We start from the raw sequence: 23,254 nt of genomic DNA on the forward strand, positions 1-23,254 counted from the left end.
TAGAAGAAAAAGGTTAAGCCTGCTGGGCTATGTCAACCTTCAGGAGTGGGAACATGCTGGGAATATGGGCTTAGGAGAGCACATTTTTCTTTGGAATTCTGTCCTGCCATTTGATACCCAAAATCATCCTGACACAGCACATGTGGAAGGTGTTGAGGTGTCACTCTTGATGTTCTAAGTTGCCCACGACTCACTTCCATAAAGCGGTGTGCTCAGCCTACAAGCCTGGTAGATACAACTACACATAATGCAAAATGAGCACTCGCACTTTATATGTGGGTGCCCTTTGCAGGATCATGCGCGAGGCTACAGTTCCCAAGGAACTTACTAGAAATAGGGGGCTGGCTTGCTTCTCAATGTATTATTCGGAGGTTCACGCCCAGCCTCAGTAATCAAGCTTCTTGCTGGGAGGTGGAGCCAGCCCCAGTATAAATAGGGGGTGGAGCTGATAACAGCCAGGCAGTCGGCTCTGGAGATTCACCATCCCTACCCTCACTTTGTTTAATGTTTTCTTGTTTGCAGGTTAACTTTTTCTTCCTGTTTAGCAGGCGCTGCTGTGGTCTTTGACTGGTTGCTGTTAAAAGACCGGGAAGAAATTTTCCTGCATTGGCAGGTCTTGTTTTCCCCATAGCAGTTCTTCACAACTTTGGCGGTTATGGCCTTGGGTGGAATCCTTTAGACTTTTCTTCCCTATAATGGGGAGGGGTGCGTGAAGTGGTGATTCACCCCTGCGGCGGCGATTCCAGTGTCCCCCTCTTAAAGAGGTTATATATATGGGTGGCACTGGCCATACACTGAAAGGTTGTCAGTGAACTACCCTGCATGCGGGGATATGGGCTGGGCTGCCTGCTACACATACGTCTCGCAAAGCACCCCCATATCCAATTTACCCTGATGTGCCCCAATTGCCCTGGCTGGGGGGCTGGGAGGGATACACGCCCAAGGCCTAAGCCAAGGTCTTCCTACATTCGAAAGTTGAAATAAAGTTGTGGCCTAATTTTAATTCCATAACACGTGTCAGAGTCTGTATTCCTTTCTTGTGACCCCTGGGGGCTGGGGCTGTCGCGCCTGGTCATGCAGTACATAGTAAGCCAACTACTTTGAAGCATTCATAATTGAAATATATAATAAACCCATTTGGACAGCCTAACAGTTAAAACAAGAATATTCCCAGGACATTCAATACAGGATCTCAAAGCCGCTGTCTTATTACAAAAGAATTTCAGAAACAGACTTGTTGAATTACAACTTATCACTAAACTGAAAACTATGGAGAGACCTGGTCTTAATAGAGATATTGGATTCCTGTCTCATTACATATGCTAATCATCTGCATACTATCCCTTGCTTTTTCCTGTAGAACTAATTGCAGTCGTTAATAGTCGTCAACAGGTTTACCATACCCATTGTGTCAATCATCAATCTCCTACTACCCTCCTGAGAAAAACCCCACCCTCCCACTATATATAAGGGTCTTGTGACTTCTTTTTCTGAGTATCTGAAGAAGTGTGCATGCACACAAAAGCTTATACCAAGAACAAACTTAGTTGGTCTCTAAGGTGCTACTGGACAGGGGTTTTTTGTTTTTTGTTTAAATATATTTCAACAGCGTTAGATCAACACGGCTACCTACCTGAAGTTAAAACAAGAATCAGAGCAGGAAATTCAGGTCAGGAAATGAGGAATATGCATTTCCAAAGAGAGGTGTCTTCAAGGGCCAGTAGAATTGCAATAGTGATGAGACCTCTCATAGTTTCTTAGGAAGTCCAAAACAACTGGAAGACACCAATGTGGGGGAGGCTGGCATGGAGAAATAGGAATGTTATTTATCCTACCTTTTCCTGGATCTGCATTGTATTGTTCAGTATTTTGGCTGCCAATTTTGCACGGACACCTCCCCCCCCCGAAGGTCATCAGTTCTGTAACTAATAAATATAAACCAGTTCAACAGCTGTTATTGCACTTTTTGATGGGTGGAAGTATGACTGTAGTTATTTTTAGCCAAATGTCCGAATTTGATCAAACACACCATTTTATGTTGGGAGTGATCATTGTTGCAGCGAGTGGTTATAAGTTTAGATCTCAAACAACATTTGGCTAGAGATATTGCTTGCTCTGTGGCTCTGAAGTGAGCAAAATACAAGCTCAAATCATTTTAACGGGGTGGTGGTCTCTTTATTCTCCCCTCTCTTTGGCTTAATTAGAACTCTAAATAAATTCCTGGGAGAGGGTAGCTCTATCAATAACATCAGTCTGAATGCTTTGCTTGGCAGCTGATCAATTATTTGTCTATGAAAGCTGAGCAACGAAATCATTTAAAAAAAATATGTTTAAAAGATAAAACTTGTTTTAAGACGCATGGCTTGGTACTCCGAGAGCATGAACAAATGTTAATAGTGTAATTAAATCAGCAATGCTTGTCAAATGGTTCTGTGCCAATGAATCACATCAATTGCCTTCAAGAGTACCACTTATGCTCAGCAGCTTTGCCCCCACAGAAATATTCTAAAAACCAGAGCTCATTATACATTTGCTACATGTCTTCTTCCCCCCACCCCTCAAGACTTGATGTTTCTTGGTATTTCTGAAATACTGAATTATAATATTGAAAGTGAAGATTCCCAGCACCTAAAGTTTCTGAGCAAAAGTTTGTGTATTAAGGAAAGGATTTTGGCTTATTTTAGAGCTGAAATGAATTTCCTTCCCAGAATTGTCCTCAATATTCTCTGATGGTTGATATCAAATCTTTTCTAATGACATTTTTAGTTAATATTATGTGGGTCTATACAGTGGTACCTCGGGTTACATACGCTTCAGGTTACATACACTTCAGGTTACAGACTCCGCTAACCCAGAAATAGTACCTCGGGTTAAGAACTTTGCTTCAGGATGAGAACAGAAATCGTGCAGCGGCAGCGCGGCGGCGGCAGGAGGCTCCATTAGCTAAAGTGGTGCTTCAGGTTAAGAACAGTTTCAGGTTAAGGACGGACCTCCGGAATGAATTAAGTACTTAACCCGAGGTACCACTGTATTTTAAATTCAGTTGCATTTGAATTACATAGTTGAGGTGTCACTCCAGTCTTTGATTTTAATATTTGATATGTGATAGTATCTGATAGTTGACATCCATTGTCATTTCTTTTGACGTTATTTAATGGGTGATCTGCAATATTGGTTAGTATATGACCTTACGGCTGATGTGGAATAATATTTAGTAGTTGACAGCTGGACATTTATGAAATTTACTATGTGATGCTGCCATAGCAATTCAAAGCAGCACACCAGGAGGGCATGGGATGAAGGTGCCCATCTTTAGACCAGAGGGTTGGCCCTTTAAGGCTCTTAAGTTCTTTCAAGGGGGTGAAGCTTGGAGGAAGTAGTCTGGAGGCAGAGGCATAAAGAGCCTCAGTCTGATCCCAACATTTCTTGGAGCAAGTTTCTCACTCAGAACTGACCGTGGTCTTACAACTTTCAAGCCACCTTTCTATTTTCCCCATGAGTTGCAGCATCTATCTAGAACATGACACTTTCCCCTTCTGTACAGCAAATATGTGAGCAACCAGGAGTGCTGCTGGCTTAATCTCCACTGGTGGTGACCAGTGAAAAGTGTTCCCCCCATGGTGCATTTCAAGGGCACGGAGTAGCTGAGTGTTACTCATGTACTGGGAAGCTGCTCTGACCATGAACACACCAATCTTCGAATCAGAGAGAGGTGGCAAGGTCCTCTGGTGCCCATTCTTTCCCAGGATCCTGGAAAGCAAACTGCGGAAACTGTGTGATGGGAGTGGGAGGTTATACTGCAATACAATGAGAGCTAGATTCCGTCCAGTGATCTTGTTATGAACTGTGTTGACAGCCAGGCAATGTTTTTTATGATGTCTGTGTTTTCCTAAAAACACTTGGCAGACTTTTTAGAATGAAATGTCTGGAAAGATGAATTCAGCAGAAGAATTAGAACAGTGGATGTAACAATAAAGCAGTTTTGCATGGAAGTGAGAAAAATCAACTTGAGTGATTATATAATTTTAATAAGCAAGCGCATAGTCTAGAAAGCCCTATTTTTAAGAGAGTCTCATTAGTTATAGTCACTGCCTCTGGAACAATGCAGTATTCTAATTCTCTGATGTCCCCTTAATTTAATACATGTTAATAATTTGTTATGTAGGGATTGTTCTGAAGCAGAGTTTCACTCTGAATACAATTATCACTTTTTAAAAAATCAGGTACCTTCTCAAAGCATAGCATAATTGATAAGAATATTTTTTTTCCATTAATCACATGATAGAGCCACATGTGCAACCTAGAGATTCCTGGTCCATTTCTGTTTCAAATGTGTGCATTCATCATTCTGATCTGTCCAGGTTCTGCATTAATCTGCTTTTTTTTTTAAAAAAAAAAGTATAATAATATACATATTTAAATCTGTACTTAAATATACCCCCAAATATTGATTTAAATGCTATTTTATCTCACTGTGCACATTTCTTAATAATCCTAAGATACACATTTTAATGCACATGTCTATTTTTCTTTGAACTTAGAACTATATAAAATTTGGAGATGTTAGATTCGGATCTGCACATTTGTCTATTCTGGTCAAGTCAGGTCAGTTTGCACTGAAGTTAACAGAAATTAAATTACTCAAGCATCCCAAGGGGGGAAAATTAGTAAATGATCTCCTGGTCACTTGATCTCTTATCATGTGTATAGGGAGATCAGGAATCAGGGAGATCAGGAATCAGGGAAGCCTCCACGCACAGAGTAGTCTCCTTGCTGCAGACATCATGCTCAGTGCAGGAACGATCAGAGCAGGAGGAGAAGAAGCACAACTTCAGGGGTGAGGCCAAATGTGCGGCTTCACAGCCTCTTTCTCCAGTAGCATTAGGTGAGATGGTGCAGGTAGGACAGCATTGCTTACCTGTCTCCCAAACTCTGACCATTTCTGTATCTCCCTGAGATAGGGAGTGGTGAGGTACAGGTAGCTCAGCGCAGTGCACATTGGCCATTTACACACAAATAATGCATGAAGAGGGACGCTGGTGACGCTGTGGGTTAAACCACAGAGCCTAGGACTTGCCGATCAGAAGGTCAGTGGTTCGAATCCCCACAACGGGATGAGCTCCCGTTGCTCGGTCCCTGGCCTTGCCAACCTAGCAGTTCGAAAGCAAGTCAAAGTGCAAGTAGATAAATAGGTATCACTCCGGCGGGAAAGTAAACGCCGTTTCTGTGTGCTGCTCTGGTTCACCAGAAGCGGCTTAGTCATGCTGGCCACATGACCTGGAAGCTGTATGCCGGCTCCCTCGGCCAATAAAGTGAGATGAGCACCACAACCCCAGAGTCGGCCACAACTGGACCTAATGGTCAGGGGTCCCCTTTACCTTCATGCGTGAAGAGGACCTTTGTAGAGTTGATAACATCAACTTCCTTTTCTAAATGATCGGTGTCTTGTGGAGGTCATAATCCTGGCATTACCCTGCAGCAGCTCCAGCCCTCTGGCAGGAGGTTAGAATGGATATACACCCAATTATAGATATTATTTATACCCTGCCTATCAGGCTGGATTTCCCCAGCCACATGGGGCGGCTCCCAACAGAATATTAAAAACACGATAAAACATCAGGTATTAAAAACTTTCCCCAAAAAGGGCTGCCCAGATGTCTCCTAATAGTCAAATAGTTGTTTATTCCCTTGACATCTGATGGGAGGGCATTCCACAGGGCAGGCACCACTACCGAGAAGGCCCTCTGCCAGATAATTGTTTGCCTGAGTTATTATTCATATATCACATGTAGACATTGACCCGGGTATGAACGACACTGTGACTAGGCCCACAATAAAAACTTGCTTTTCTAAAGTCCTAGGTAGGGATATGTTGGAGCTCTTTTCCTCTTAACCCCAACTCACAAGATATTTCACTGACCTTATATTTATTTTTACTTCTCTTGTACTTACATAGTTTTCATCCAAGCAGAAACCTCCCAATTTTCCTTTATGTTAAGTTCAGTGGTAGCTCCAGTAGAGATATGAATAATCAGTTGGGATTTTTACTCCTTTAGTGCCCTCTCTTGGTAAGGCCACCAGGTGTTCAAAGCTAAATGATTTCACCCTAGAATGAAATCTCATTTTACTTGGACAGCTAATTCTGTTTCCAAGCATTGCTGTGCTGATAATACAGTTTCTTTGTAACATGCTCAAATAAAGGGAAATCTTTTTTAATGATTCTGAAATGGACACCAGTATTTCCCAAAGCTGCCACTAAATGTTGGCACCTCAATCTTTTAAAAAGGGGATGGAAAAATACTTAGAAGCTCCATGTTTATTTATTTATTTAAATCTGCAGTCCTGTACTCACTTTGCTGGGAAAAGGGATGAGGAAGAAATACAGTTCAGTTCACATTTAAAGAGAAACCTACAAAATTTGCACTTACTAAACAATACACAAACCAAAACAAAACACAGGCAACATTTTTGAATTTTGTAGTGGATTTCTCCAGCCAAGTAATGGGCATTAAAAAATGTGTATACTAGGGTAAAAAAATGTATAAAAATGCACATGGTAGTGGAAAATAATATGCAAAAAAGACATTATATTAGGGGAAATGTTTTGTCAAAATGTGTATATCAGGCAAAATTTCATACAAAATTTGTATTTCACACAAAAATGCTACACTAAATTGCAGCTCTAAAATGCTGATTAATTTTCATGATGTCTTTTTTAAACAAACAAATTGCAAATGTATGTGGAAACATGCAGAACTCAACTTGCGGCTGGAAAAAATGAGAAACTAAGAGAAATCAAATCACCCATCCCTACCTGTGAGTAAGTCTCACTGCTCACAATGGGGCTAACATGCAAGTGATTGCCATGGCAAATGCACTTTCTCTCAAAATACAATTTTCAAAATAAACTATATGTCAAAATAGGCATAAATAGTTTTATGTCATAGCAAAGTTTGTTACACTTAAGGCACAACATTTTATTCATAGTTCATGGTTTACAGAAATAAAATTATGTCAAGTCTCATATACATATTTCAGCAGCTTACAAAACAAAACCACATTTCAGCAAACTTTGCATTGTGAAGGTTTCCATTTCTTTTACGAACCATGTCAGTCAGTTTGCTACTGTCACATCTAGACACTTGAGTCTAGATGTCTGGAAGGCGCTGAATCAAAAATGTTGCTCCAGCTCTATCTCTAGCCATCACCTTGAGCTATTTTTCATAGAGCCACAGTTTTACAGCTTTTAAAAATCAGTCAAAAATCAGACAAATAGTTCTGAAACACATGTGGACTAGCAAACTGAATGTAATCCATCAGCCATATTTATGGATTATTAGATGCTCAACAGTTCTTCTGCTTCTGCAGACTAAGGCATGCCTTAGAAGTAGGAATTCCCCCCCTCAAATCTCTGGTGTGATACTATCTAAGTTCCAACCCAGAAAAAGTCTTATTCGTTTCTAGGCACCAGAAGATTCCAAGACAACCAGCTGCAAGCTTGATATCATTTCAAGGAGGTAATGACTGAAAAGGTGCCTCTTCTCATCAATAAAAGCAGTTATTCTCTGCCTGCTATTGTCAAGACTATGCCAGCAGCACTGAAAACCTCTGCATCAGATTAACTATATGCCTGCTATGGTGATACAGGTTTCTAAATGTGAGCATATGGAGCTGCTTAAGAGCACTGGTCCTTCAAGCTGACCTCTGCCTATTCTGACTAGCAGTGGCTCTCCAGGTTCTCAGGCAGTGCTTTTTTGCCAGGGGTACGCATACCCCTAAACGTTTTGTAAATCTTTGTACTTTTGTCCATTTACTGTATTTATTTTTCCCAATTTGAACTATAAAATGGTGATTTTCTTGAGTCAAAATGAAAGGACCCCTAAACATTATTTTTCGAAGGAAAAAAAAAAAAGCACTGGTCTCAGGTCTTGCTACCAAGTAGCAAATATATGTTTGTTTGATGGATATGTCATGGACCTCAGTGTTCCATGTCATCTCCAGCTAAGGATTGCACCTGTCAGGAGTCCAGTCCCCGTCTTGATGACCCAGTAAGCGTGGTTATTAAAAAGGATTATTTATTATCGAAACAACAGATAGCACCGGACGGCTTAACATAGCCTCCACCATCATCAATCAAGATGACCCTTCTGAAGACTCCTTCCAGTTACAGAAGTTTTTGAACTTTCTCACTTTGTGTCTCTTGCTTTGGTTCCGGTTTAACAGCCCTCCCCTTAGCCTACTCTTAGGAGGGATTGGCTCAGCTCCAATCTCCTCCCGTTCTGACAAACTGCTTCCTTCTCTATTCGCACCAGTTTGCACTTCCCGAGAGCGTTGGCTGGGTTCCAGCCCACTCTCAGCCATTCCCTTATCAACTGACATTCCAAGGGGTGGGGGAGTTGGCACTAGCCAGTGTTCATCCTGCATGGCAGTTAAGCCTCTCTGTTCCTGGCTGCTTTCTTCAGTTGGCTGCAAACCTTCACTGGGAGCTGGCTCATTCATGACAGTACCCAACTAAATCAATGTCTGAATGGGTAAACTTCTGCTCATGGAATTTCTCCATCCACTGTGTGGCCTTTCCTTAAATCTTCTCTAGGTGGTTGGGGAAACCGCAGAGCACATTTGTTGGTGAGTACAGAAGGCATGCAGGGGGAGGAGAAGGAGGGAAAGTTTCATTCTTAAAGCAAAAAGGCATTCTGCTCATGCAGTGATTCAGATAGGTACAATTGGATGTTACAGTCAACACAGTCCAATACTTATCTTTTTCTTGCTAGTAAATGATGAAAAGTGAAAGCTAAGAAAAAATGCACCAGAAGAAGAATCCTCACCTGTGAATTTACACTAAAAGATGAACTAGAATTGACATCGGGAAATCATAAATCATAAATTATGCTTGGATATGTTTGCTTTTAATCTGCATTTTGTTTTGAGAGCCTAGCTGTTTATAGACTATGTTCCGAACGCTTTGAGCTGGCAACAGATGAGTGTGGGGAGGGAAAGAAGCACTATTAATCTTCATTTCCTGTTCCCTGCACTTCTCCATCTTTTCCTCAATCACCTGCAGAGATGTGAAGATCAATTTCAGACAAGACACGGACACTCAGGCCAATTGGGCATTCTATTCTGTCTTTTTCTTTTTGTCACTTCTGAAACAGCTCTGAGAAAAATGAACTGCCTGAGACAAATAAGTTAAGTTTTGTACAACCTAGACAAGTTAGACTGAATTAGAGATTTGGTGTTGCATCTAGGTGTAAGAAACCCAGTAATCAGGGACAGCCCTAGAATAAATAGTATAAAGTAAAACTCTGAGGTATATCATGATGTTAGTAAGGCTTTTGACAAAGCCCCCTCATGGTATTCTTGTGGAGCAGCTGGCAAAATGTGCGCTGGACAAGGTAACTGTTAGGTGGATTTGTAGCTGGTGTGCTCACTCAAAAGTAGCAAGTGGGGTGCAGTTGTTTTAAATGGATATCAATCAACTGCCTGTCAGTGAAGTGCTGTGTGGTCAAATGCTGCAGGTGTGTGTGTGTGTGAGAGAGAGAACTGGCTCTAACTCATATAGGTCAGAGGATGCTGAGAAAGGGGAAAGAGTTTAGGTCAGTGGTAGGCCATATACTTTTCCCTGGCATCTCTATGCAGGGCTGTGAAAGACCCTGTTTGAAACCACAGATAGCTTCTTACAGTAAGTGTGGAACAGCCACCCACAACCTGGAATCTTCCATGTATTTTGGGCTAGAACTCCCATAACCCCCAGCTAGCATGGTTAATGGTCAGGAATGATGGGAGTTGTACTCCAAAACTTCTGGCAGGTGCCAGGTTGGCGGAAAGCCTGTTATACAGACAGTACTGAACTAGATATCTTAATATCAGCAAGACAAAGGAGATGGTGTTGGACTTTTGGAGGAAAAGAGGAGAACTAGCCCCACTGTACATCAGGGAGGGCTGTGTGGAGAGAGTCCCTTCCTTTAAATTCCTAGGAGTTTATCTCAGTGAAGACCTTACTTGGAAAATCAATACAACCCAGGTCATTAAGAAAGCCCAACAGAGACTCCATCTCCTCAGAGTATTGCAAAAGAACGTTGTCAATCAACATTTGATGATCTCCATCTACCGGTCCACAATAGAAAGTGTCCTTTCATACTGCATCATGGTGTGGTACGCTGGTTTGACATCAACTGATAGGAAGCGCCTACAGAGGGTGGTGAATACAGCACAAGATATTATGGGCTGTCCCGTGAATCCACTGGATGACATTGTGGAAGAATGTTGCCTCAGGAGAGTGAGGAAAATTATGAGGGATGAGTCACACCCTGGCCAGCACTTTCTTGATCTTCTGCCCTCGGGCAGAAGATATAGAAGCATGATTAGTCACACCAAGAGGATAAAGAACAGCTTCTATCAATGGACTGTTAGGCTGCTGAATGAAAAGTTAACAACAGGGCAACTGACTTTCAGGGTTGGTGGGTGTGCGTCAGTAAACAAGGGGGATTAAGACTAAGAGAGCTGAGTGGGAGGTGCTCATGTAATCTCACTGTACAGTATGAAAGTTGTACAAGTGACAATAAAGTATTTCATTTCATATTTCATATAGATGGACCAGCACTCTGACTTGGGGTAAGGCAGCTCTCCATGGTCCTGGTGGCTTTCTGTAAAATCACAAAACGTGTGTGTTTATGTGTGTTTCAAAGAGGCCTCCAGTTCCTTTAGTTGAGTACTGCAAAAATGTAGAGTTTGCATTTGAGCGTACTTCAACTCTTATTAGAGTTCTCCAATGGGTTGCATTACTAATGACATTCCTGAATAATGAGCAGCAATTACTTATTTATTAGTTCTAAGCCCTCACTTTGAAAGAAAGATCAGTGCGGATGAGATGCAGGAAAAAATAAATTATGATGCGGGAGTTAAGGGAAAGTGCTTAGCCATTGTCTATAAATAGCCTTTGTGCCTTAAACAGTCTAAAAACTGGTATTAACATGAGGCTCAGGGGGCCTTTGTGAGGATGCATATGCACTTCTCCATCGCTCCCAGGAAAGTGTTAACAAGTGACTGTCAGCAGCTCTGGTAAACCTTGTGTCACACTTGAATGCATTTTATTATCTAATCATGGTCCTGTGGCTGCAAAGTTCCAAATGCATTTGTTCAGAGAATACTCAAGGGACCCATCAGGCTTCTGCTGAGCTGGATTGTAAAATTGGTCACTAGAGATGAAGGGCAGGAAATGAAGAAATGTTGCACCATCCCTTCTGAGAGGTTTCTTTCTTTCCATAATTCAATCTCAAAAGCATCAGAACCACTGGGAGGGGGGCAATTCTTTGTCATCTCATCTGGCAAAGCCCAGAGCTGGGGCATGTAAACCAGAAACTGCATAGAGGGCACATCAAAGCTTTTTTCAAATTGGGGTTGCCTTCATGCAGCAAGATTCCCACTGTGATTTTTATTTATTATTTTATTTTTACCACATTGATGCAAACCTTTATTGAGGGGGGAATGGAGTGGGGAATATATGCATTTTTCACTATCTTTCTGCTGAGATGATCAGAGTGGCAGAGGAGAAACACTTGGGAGTGTGTTATATCCCAAAGCAAAGTGAAACCAGGTGTTCCCGGGTCACAGTGGGACTTCCATTGTGCAGGAACATTGCATGGTGGACTTCAAAGATGTGCTTCCAGCTGAAGTTTAAAGAGTCACACAGGCAGAACGGAGGAAAGGCAGGAGAGATTGCCAGCGGGATTGCTTTCTTGAAAGCACACTAAGCACAGAAGCCACAAGGCAATTATAAGGGGGGAAAGGCAAGGGTGTCTACTGCAAATGTGTTTCCTCCCCTCGCCAAAGGAACAAAAGGGCGGAGATGAAAGGCTGCTTTCTAAAAAGGGGATCACAGATGGTTGAACTGGTGCCAGGTGAAAAGTCACAACAGTGCACTTGTTCTTGTCGATTAATGAGTGCTAAGGTGTTTGCATTGGGGTGTAGGAACATTGGTCTGGGGCCATGGGGCATCCTTTCCATTCCATTGGAAGCTGGAGGCTGGTCCAGGCAGTCAAACACCATCCCCATTAGCTGCTAGCCTCTGCCAGTGTGATGACTACAGACAAAATGAAGGTGTGAGGGTAAAATAGAGGCACCCTGGCGCTATCACAGTATCAATAGACAGCTTCCATGCTGTATGTGGATGTGCCATCCTAGTGCACATCTGATTTATGTATCTGGCTTCCAAAAGGATTTCAGAGACTGCAGGCACAAAAGGCAGAAGAAAACTACAATTTTATTAGTGGGGCAGAGGCACAGGTTCTTGTGCTTTTCAGCTGGAAAGTACAGATCACAAGATTTCGCAAACTTTAATGCTGATGTTTGAACAGGTTAAAGAACAGATGGTTGAGAACACTGAAAGTTTGCAGTTTGAGAAAGGCATGACCAAATGAGAGAGAGGCGTGGGGGGGGGAGTGAATATGTGCACCTTCACAGTGTTGTGGTGTTCAACTTTTGAGGCTAAGCAGATTTAGAAGAAGGGAAGAAATTTAACGCTGTCCTTAGGCAGTGAACCTTCCCCTGGTACAATCTATAAAAGCTGCCCTTTAGCTAACACATGGGCAAACAGATGCGTATTTATTGTGGTCCCCGGTGAGACGTGAAACTGCACTGAACACCTTTTGAGTAGAAATTTGTAGCAACAAAGGGCATTTTTATTTATTTCACCTCCCTGGAAACTCCAGACTAAATTTATCTCGGAGAATAAGGATTTCAAGCTGGAAGGGAAGATAGATCAAATGGATGGGGAGGGCATGGTTCTGCTTAACCGCAGACTGCTGCATAATGTATTAGGAGTGATAAAGACTCGTACTGGATTTCCCATAATATATTTGCCATGCTTAAATTTAAAGCAAGGAGAAAGGAGAGGTGACATTAGAGCCTTGGGGGGGGGGGGTGTTTGAAGGCTAAAAGTTTTGGGTTTGGTGACCTTCCTCAAGATTTGATCTTTCGCTGGGGCCCAAATGTTCTCAGGTCCTAGAATTATAGAATTGTAGAATTGGAAGGGATCCCAAGGGTCATCAAGTCCAGCCCCCTGCAATGTACAGCCCTTGATGTGAGTTTGAATTGTTCCCCAATTAGCAAAGTGCAGGGTAGGAAAAATGCTTTAGGTAGGTTCACATGAACTGAACAGCCCTGAATTGTTTCACCTCCAGGAAACTTTAGGTACAATTGGCATCATGTTTACTGGTTGCTGTCACTTTCTTGTGCAACCTACAATCAAGGCAGCTCAGAATATAAAACACAATAAGAAACAAAATGAGTTACCTTAAATCCTCAGCTATGTTGAATAAAATGTGAAAGTTTTAAAAAGGCTGGATGCAGACTTTGTCAGGTTTGGAGTAGACTGAAATCACTGGGACTTCAATAAGTCATTGCTACCTTCAGTCCCATAGATTTCAGTGGGTCTAAGCATGGCTAAACCTGCAGTTCTAATCCCACATACGTCCCCACTGAATTCAGTACACATGGTTAGGAATGCAGTGTAAGCTTCAGTCTAACCCATGAATCAGGGCCACAATGAAAGCAACAAGAAATTCAACCAGCAAGCACTTGGGAGGACATTTTTATTTTTAAAAAGGCAGGCCTTTGCCTATTGGCAAGAGGGCTTCAAATATTTCTCTTGATGGGTCACACTAAGCTAGATATTCCCCCAAATAGGTGCCACTATAGAGAAGTCCCTTTCCAGGCAACAGCTGGGTGGCATTTGGGTAAGTAGTGGCTAAGCAGGAAGAATTATCCTGAAATGGTTGCCTCCACCTATTCATGACCTGACTTCCACCTACCAAAGTATTTACAGTGTGATTACAGAACTGACATTGTGTTCCAGAGAAGTAAAAATCTGGAGGTTGCTTCGAGGACTGACTGTATGGGAAAGCAACAGTAAAATTCCTTGTAGTCTCTGTTCTCCAGCTGATAAATGGAAACTTTCAAGTATCTATCTGAGCACAGGTAGCAGCTAAGAAAGGCTCTAACTGATTTTGAATTTTAAATGAAATATATAGCTAGTTGAGTGTTTGATTTTTATGCTTAATGAATAAGTAAGAGAAGGATGTAAGCTGCTGGTCACCCCACTTTTTCCTTTTTTTTAAAAAAAAATGCAGCTATTCTCTGCAGAAGTTGTATGCCTTACAGCCAAGATCTGAAAAACTAATTTAGATGCACCCAAAGTCTTGGGTATCCTTAGTGGCATATTTTGCTTGTTCCTTTTTTGAACATCCCACCATTATGTCATGCATTTAATAGCTTTGAAAGCTCTCTTACAGTGTAAGACGATAACATGCTTATTCAAAAGCAGTCCCTATCAAGTTAGATGGGGCACATTCTCAAGTTAAGTGAGGTATAAGGTTGCATTCTCAGCTTCAAAAGTGTATGCCATAGGGGGATACTGTTTGAGAAAGACAAGTCCAACACTCCCTTGAGTCCACAGAATTAGCTGTGTGGGCCTTTGAATGGGCCTATATCTATTTTTTAGTGATTTATTTTTGAATATGCTTTACGGCTAAAGAACGAAAAAACAACAACAATCTATGCATGAGCTAGTGGGACCACTTTTCCTAGTACAGCACAACAGAAGCATCTAATAAATGCCTTGTGCGTATGCAAGATGTTGCACAACCCCTAGCACAGCTAACATTCTAACCATACTTGCTCTTGCAGCTAGCGTTCTGTTGGATCTCACCCTATATTTCTATGTTCTCCCTAGCCTTGTGTAACATTGCTCAGGTGACAGCTAAAAATTCCATATGTTTCTGAATGATCTGGGCACGCATTTGCAATCTGTACAAAGGCGAGGCCAGTTTAGATTATATTTTAATAAAGTTTCCATCTGTTGCTGTTTACCCGTTCTTTGATATGGTTTCCTTTTATAATTTATGTGTATGTCTTAGTTTCAATAAAGATCTCATAATCTGCTTGAATTTCTGTGGCTAGAGATGTGCATGCTTTGCAATCAGGTCATTCTCTAAGAAGCAGTACGGTGGACGCTCGGATTGCGAACATGATCCGTGCAGGATGCACGTTTGCTACCTGCAGCGTTCGCAACCCGCAGCTGCATGTCTGCGCATGCGCTGGTTGCGATTCAGCGCTTCTGTGCACACACAAAGCACAATTTAGTGCTTCTGTGCATGTGTGACCATCATAACCCGGAAGCAACCTCTTCTGGTACTTCCGGGTTTCAACGGTCCGTAACCCAAAAAAACCACAACCTGAAGCGTCTATAACCCGAGGTATGACTGTAATGACAATGTAGTTTCTTGAGAAATACTGCATTTTCATGTGTTCTCTCCTCAAACCAGATTTGATCTTATTTGAAAATGTAAGGCAAAGGAAGACATCTACACATTTTCTCTGCCCACTGGTGTGGACAGAAAGCAGGCAACTTGGGAACACCTCCAACCACAATGCTGTGTGCAGCAACAAACACATGTGGTTTGAAACACAGCAGGGGGAAATAACCTCACTGTCTTTTAAAACAGTAATATGAACACATCCTCTCTTTTTCCCCTTCCTCCCTGGAGTCACATTTCTGTTTGGCTTGGAATGGTGGGATGGAAGGTGGTGGCAGAAATGGCTGTATAAGAGAGTTATTTGCTTTCAGCTGAAAAATGAAATCAATAATCCCTTTTTCTCTGGTGGGGAATGGTTTGCGACTATAAAGGTGGTGGGAATTTCCTCACTAAACTCCATGCCAAATGGTGGTTATTTCATTAGCATATTGCAGCACTTCACCTACTACCAAGAGAGGAATTTCAGAGTAGGTGCTATATCATCCAGTGACACGGTTTAACTTTATATAGGATGTAAATATTCATGATCAGGTTCTACACTTTGCCATTCTTGGCTCGACCATGCATATTCATGGTTACACAAGAGAATAATTTGTGAATATTCATATGCTCCTTGTGATGAAACCAGGAAACATTAATACATAATTCATGTCAGCGAAGTATGGAAAGCTATTTTGAAAAATGGCTGCATCTTACAGGCTGCACAATATGATTTTCCACCCTCAAGGCCTAACTTTTTCTTAGACTCCCAAATCCATCTTTATCTCCTGTCATCAAGTGTAGAGGCCATGCCTTTCAGACTTACTTCAACTAGCCTAATAGGTCTATTTTGAGAAGAAGAAAAACCAAGCATGATCACAGAATTACAGGACTAGATTTTATTTGTCCTGTACTTCATGCTCTCCAATGCCAAGTCCCTAGGTAGAATGGATTCTCTACATGCCAATTCACATTATGCCACTTTTTCAACCATATCATTCAGATTATGGTCCTTTTGATGTGCCTTTATAGCCAAGTGGGAACCAATTCTGTATGGTGTGATTCCACAATGTGTGTGTGTGTGTGTGTGTGTGTGTGTGTGAGAGAGAGAGAGAGAGAGAGAGAGAGAGAGGGAATGAATGAAACATTAAAGTTGATGGTCTCAGTTCTGTAGGTCTTTCTCACTCAGCTGGCACCCTGCTTGGAGGGAGAACATCAACATAATATTTATTCAATTGATTTATATACCATTGCTAATCATAAACAACTCTAGAACAGTTTACACACATTGAACTTTATCATCAAAATGCAAGTTAATAAATTAAAATGATAACCCATGCCAAACCAACAGCAGAAAGGCAGTCTGCAATTACAAATGTGCTACTCGGATCACCCACTCCCAAAATACTTAATGAACAGATAGATTGTCAGCTGAACCTCTCCATGCATTGTTGGTGCCAAATGGAGTTCAGTAACCAAGATGCCACCACATAAAAGACCCTGAGTTATCACCCAATGTCCAACTGGTGGGACCTTCAGAAAGGCCTTTCTTGCAGACCTCAGGGCCTAGTCAGGTTGATAAAGGGAGAGGTGTTTCTTCAGATATCGGAGTCCCAAGCCATTCTGAGTTTTATATGTCAGCAGCAATGCCTTCATTTGGCCCTGGTAGCATTCAGACAACCAGTGCAGATCTTGTAATACCAATGATATGCGGTTGTGATAGGCTATGTTGCTCAACATCATGGTGGCCACAATTACTTTTTTGTAGAGTCTGGACCATTTTCAAGGGCATCCCAGCTATTAATGTGTTAAAATACTCAAGCGAAGAGAATGGGTGATTGTGAACAGGTTGTCTTGGTCCAGGAATAGCCATATCTATGAAGCAGCTGTAGCTGTGGGGGAAAAAATACCTGTGACACTTATGTTACAGAGAAATGGAGCCAGAAGCCTGGGAACGTGGAAATACGGTTTTACAACAGAGACACGATGACTAAAATGTCACACAGGCATTGTCCAATGAAATGAATGTTATCTAAAGCTTTGTAGTTCTTTCAGATAACATTTTGCCCACCCCTAAAATGGCACAATGCTCTCTTAACATTATGAAAATTTGGTATATCCCAATAGAATATGGTAGTGTTTGGGTGTAATGATAATCTACATGGGATCATTATGGGAATAAGTCCCAGTGAAGCTTGGGCATGCGTACTACTCTTCTTCTCATGCTGCCACATAGGACCCAATGGAAACTTTTACCTCCATTTTTGATAAACCACAGTTTTGCATTATGCCTGCACCCTAAACTGTGGTTCATCTTAACTATGGCTGGTTGAAGCAAGCCTCTTTCTTAAACCAAATATTAAAATTGGCTCATTAAAACAACAACAACACTGTAGCTAAGGCAAACCAGACTTTGTCCAGATTTGGATATAAAGGATAAACTGCAGTTTATCAAAAATGCGAGCTTCTGATCTACTTACAGCCATGCCCGAGGAGGAAAAGGGAGGGGCAAGCCTGTGGCTTGCTGTCACTCATTCCCATAACAATAAATAGTTTATCATTATGTTCAAATGCAGCCGATATTTAGTTGTTTCTAATTAACGCTAGGCTAGCACCAGATGCATTCTATATTCTGTGGTTTTCAAATTCTTGAAAGTGTTCAGAACTGAGTAAAAATGTACATGGAATTCAAAAACTGGAAGAATTACTAAAATTAATGAAGTGGCAAGAGTAAAATATAACTTAATAGAGAGAAATAATTCAGGAGGATGGAAAAAATTAAATGCTTTTGTGGAGTTCTACTGTGGAAAAGTAATTACACTCCTGGAACACAAATATGTAACATTCTTCATTGTGCATTGTGGGTGTCTTTTGTCCTTTTCAAAAAACCAAATAATTATTTCTAATGCAGCAGATGCTGCTATTCACTTAATTTTCAGGAACGAAGAATAAAAATAAGGTATGCAAGGTTCTGCTGCCTATTCCACAACATGAAATTATTTTAATTAACATAGACTGGGTTTCCTTGAACATAACAGCATGAATTCAGAAGACAAAAAGTCTTAAGCGACAGATGACATGCATTATTTCTGCAAAGAGAATGCAAATACTTAATAGCAACAGCTTTTTTAAAATTAAAATATTTGAGTTTACACAGATTGTTTGCTCTCTTTCCTTTTCTAACATCACACACAAACATATTATCTTTCCTGACAAAGGCCTAAGGAACATCATATTTCATCACCCTTGGCTGATATACCAGCTGGAACCATTGGTAACCTCAATACTAGGCTACTCTTCTTCATCTTATATGGGGCTTCCCTTAAGGTTTGTTCAGAAGCAGTAGCTAGTGATGAATGTGGCAGCTGGGTAGTGGCAGCTTACACACCATACATTTAATGTACACACACACACACGCACTCAAAAAATACACTCACCAATGCAAAACCACCTCTAATCCTGGGAACTGTGGTTTGATAAAACTACTGGTAATTGTAGCTCTGTGAAGAGTAAATTAAAGTTCCCAGGGTTCTTTTGTGTGGGCCGGGGGAATGTGTTTTAAATGTGTGATATGTGGAATTGCCAATGTGTTTGGGGCTACTGCTCACATAATCTTCTATTGTCTGGATCTGGTGATCTCAGGGAATCTTTTCTGAACCTTCCTGCAGTTTCTGAAGCATTGGCATCCCAAGAAGAAGAAGCTTCTCAGTCGTTACTTTGCAGGAGTAGAACACCCTTCAGTGAATGCCTGGTGCCAGCACCTGGCACCTGTTGGCAGCTTTCACCCTTTTTATCAACTGTTTCCTGGCAACAGGCCACCATTTTAATTCCCTATAATGCCTCAGAGTGACAGTATTTGGAAGGTATTTGGGGAAACAAAATTGAAGACTTCTAGACACCTTTCCACAACTCAAGGACAACTTAGTTTCACCATCAGGTAAGCCTAGTGGAACCTCACAGATCCATGAAGGGACCCACTAGATGACATCTTCTCAAGGGTTTCTCAAAGCTGTCACCAGCCATTCCTCCAAGACCCCATATTTGGTTTCATCTCTCCTGACATTCTGCAAGAAGCTTAACTCATGTGTTCATGTGCTTTTGTTCGTTCTTCTGTTTTGGTTTTCTGTTCTGGATTATTTCAATTTTCAGTTGCGCTTTCCCGTTGCTTTCATTTTGTTTTAGTGTTATACACACAACAACAACAGCCCATACAATAGTTTTGAATTCAGAAACATAAAGCACTCTTGGCTCGGATTGATGTAGAAGCCTTTATGCTTTGCTGCCTTTGCACTCTGGCTCCATCTTCTGCTTCTTAGAAAGCGTTTGGAGCAGAGGCATTTATTAGCCCCATCATTCATGTCTGCTGGCTGACAGGGCTATGTTTCTAAGAGCTTTGGTTGCCAGATCTGTTTATGATATGCAGTTTTCAAGATGAAGCAACAGTCTAGAATGGTGAAAGCTGAACTTCAGTGTTTTCTTGGCACGGAGAATGAGAAGCTCTTCCATTGTAATTGTATTGCGCACAAGGGATCTAAGAAAGACCACATTCTAGGAGTTATCTGGGCATTTTCTTTTCTAAAATCTGTGAAACGTTTTCTAGTTTTCCAATGAGTCATGCTCCTGAATTGAATTCAGAGTACAATTTAGAAACAGCCTATTGTACATTTATTCCATTCAAAATACACTGCCAGCTTCATATTCCGGCACTATCAGTGGAAGAAGGGTTGCACCAAAATGGTGGTGGATATACATATTGAATGCAGGTTCCTAGAGCCATAGGATGAGTCCACCATGCCATCTTCAAGACACTTTCCTACCCCATCAAAAGAGGAGACCAACCAGATGCATTAGTCATGGAAGATGCAGCCCATGGGAAAGAGGAAGGAGATAAACTACTACCAATGCTGCATGGAAGTTGCATGTGCTTTGGGAATAGTATTCCTCACTTACTAGAGGAGGAGGGAATCCAAGATGACCTTTAGAAGTTAGAGGCAGGATTGCCTCACAATTGTCTAAAGACCATTTGCAGAAGTTGTGCACATGCCAGAATGTTGGTTAACGAAGTATTTGATAACTAATCCTCTCTCCTGGTCTTAAAAGTGGAATATAAATAACATTTGCCCTTGAAATCTTTCCATTCCCAGAAGTTGCTTTTTGATAGGATCAAGCAGAGGTTATAATTGAAGTCGGTTTTGTGATTTCTGTCCAGTTCTTGATATGTATTTTGCATAATAACTCACCCCACACTGACTGACAGTATTTAATGAGAACAGCTATTCCCACATTGTTTTAAATGTTAGAACCCTTTTTCAGTAATAGGTTACCTGAGCCAAGAAATTGAAGCTGTTACAAGTACCTGAACTCTAAGGGTCTGTGGAGAATTTAATAACAAGACATTTCACTGCGAAAAAACATACAGCAAGTGAGATAACATATTCTTTCACTCAGACCAATTGGTCTTTTTAGAAGAAAGTACAAAGAATTTTCATTCAAATGTAGTTGTCTAGATATGTATACTGGTTAAACAGCTGATGGGTTGTTTAGCTGAGTCTGAGGGAGCAAACCCGCGGGATTTCAGGAGAAAGAAATAATCAGTGGCTGCAGAAATCATGTTAATTGGACTGCAAGCCATCATTTTGTTGTTGTTGGGAGCATTCATGCTAGACAAGCTGTCCAGAATAAGAAGAATAACAGCAAACCTAACAGGGGTCAGGGGTCAGTGAAGCTGAGGCAAGTGGAGCAGAGGATCCTGTGTTATATCCCAAATTGGGATTGGGAAGAAATTCATTTTAAAGCATAATTATGTGTGCCTTTAAAACTTGCTTTCATTTAAAAACCGGTTGAAGGTATTGTTTCTCATTTTGTGGAACCAAGGTAACTGTTACATTCTTTAAGCTTTATGATTTATTTTTAGAGGTATTATTTCTTAGTCTTCTAATCAGGCCCCTTTACTCTCGCTAAGATATGTGACCCTGCAGGCATTTTCTGTATCATCCTGTTAATCTTCCCATTTCAAATTGCTAATTTATTCTGCTAAATGGTGGTGAGAAGCTTATTACAATCAGGCCCTTGGGGGAGTTACCCAAACCCTTCATAGCTGGCTATGACCAATTTTCAAAATACTTTGTGCATAAAGACATTTATATGCATGCCGAGTTGAACACTTAAGTTCTAACAGGATCAGCTCTGGATATACCTCTGATTCCCTCATTTGTGAATACCTTTCAGCTTGTTCAACCTCAGCACAGAGAGAAATGGAGAAGTCAAGCTGTCTGGGTGTGCTCAATCCTTGCTCTTGGCTACTGAAAACTCCATGACTTAAGGAGAAAATAGGTGCCTCTTTTAGGGAGGCAGCTGAGCCAAAGATTTGGTGATGTGTTATCAGTATGCACATATTATAAGGTAAAGGTAAAGGGACCCCTGACTGTTAGGTCCAGTCGTGGATGATTCTGGGGCTGCGGTGCACATTTTGCTTTACTGGCCGAGGGAGCCGGCGTACAGCTTCCGGGTCATGTGGCCAGCATGACTAAGCCACTTCTGGCGAACCACGGCAGCGCACGGAAACGCCGTTTACCTTCCCACAGCAGCACTACCTATTTATCTACTTGCACTTCGTGCTTTTGAACTGCTAGGTTGGCAAGAGCTGGGACTGAGCAATGGGAGCTCACCCCGTCTCGGGGAATCAAACCGCCGACCTTCTGATCGGCAAGCCCTGGGCTCTGTAGTTTAGCCCACAGCGCCACCCGCGTCCCCATAGCACCACCCGCACATATTACTCAGATCTAAATCTTTCATTTCCATTTCCCGATCCTAAGGAGAGCTTAGGGATCATGAACCTGTGTTTGAAATCAGTTTTGCAATGAATGACAATGAATGTTAACAAACAAACTGAAACTTAACTCTGACAAGATGGGTGTACTATTGGTTGAGAATTCTTATTTGAACAGAGGCCTACAACCTTTTGTGAATGGGACATTATTCACTCTGAAGGATCACTCTGGGAGTACTCTCACCTCCAGTGCATGTCTGCTGGTTGTGTCTTGGAATGTGTGAGGTCCCCCCCCCATCAACTTTGGCTGCTTTACCTGCTGATGACTGATAACTTCATTCCCAAGTTAAACAGCACTGTACTATTCTCATCGGGATGTGTGTGGGCTGCCTCTGAAGACAGCATGAAAGCTTAAATTGGTCCAGAGCTCAGCTGCCAGGGTCTTAATCAGAGCAAATAACTTTGAGCCTTATAGAACTTTCATTGGCTATCTATTTGTTCCTAGGCTCAATTTAAAGTGCTGATATTGACTCCGTAATGGTCTATGAGAAGGATCTCTCTTTATCCGCTTTTAGATCTGTTCCAGGTACTTATGAATTTGTGATTTTGATTCTTCTATGTAAACTTGCTGATATAATCTCTTCAATTTTATTGGGATTTTTAATAATAATAATGATTATCAAATATATTGTAATTTACTGAGGTTTCTTCCTTTTTATAGGTCACTTTGATCATGATTTATAGAAAAGCAGGGCAGTGAGAGATGAATGAAATCTCTAACAAACAGAATTTATGAGTTCCCATAGCATGAATCATGGTTGTCTTCTTGACATTATGGGGACCTGAACAGCTTTCTCTTTGAAAGCTGTAATTCTCCTAGTGATTTAACCTTGAATATAACTATTCTTCTATTTTTACTTTAAGAATAGATTTTCGGTGCTTTCATTTATTTGATCTATCACTGTTGTCTGTAATTTACTTGATTCCAAACTTTGAGGCACTGAATGACTGAATGACTGAAACTATGAATGGATGAAGCACAAATTAGTAAGTACACCACTTCCTAACCCAACAGTGGGAGCACATTGGAGTGTGTACACAACCATTTGAAGATATATTTTAGGGGCAAATGGGAAGTTCAAGTTCATTTATAGTGCAAGTCTTCTATGCCCATTTCAAGCAGTTTCATTTTTAT

The sequence above is a fragment of the Podarcis muralis genome, chromosome 8, assembly GCF_964188315.1.
Source record: "Podarcis muralis chromosome 8, rPodMur119.hap1.1, whole genome shotgun sequence".
Taxonomy (NCBI): Eukaryota; Metazoa; Chordata; class Lepidosauria; order Squamata; family Lacertidae; genus Podarcis; species Podarcis muralis.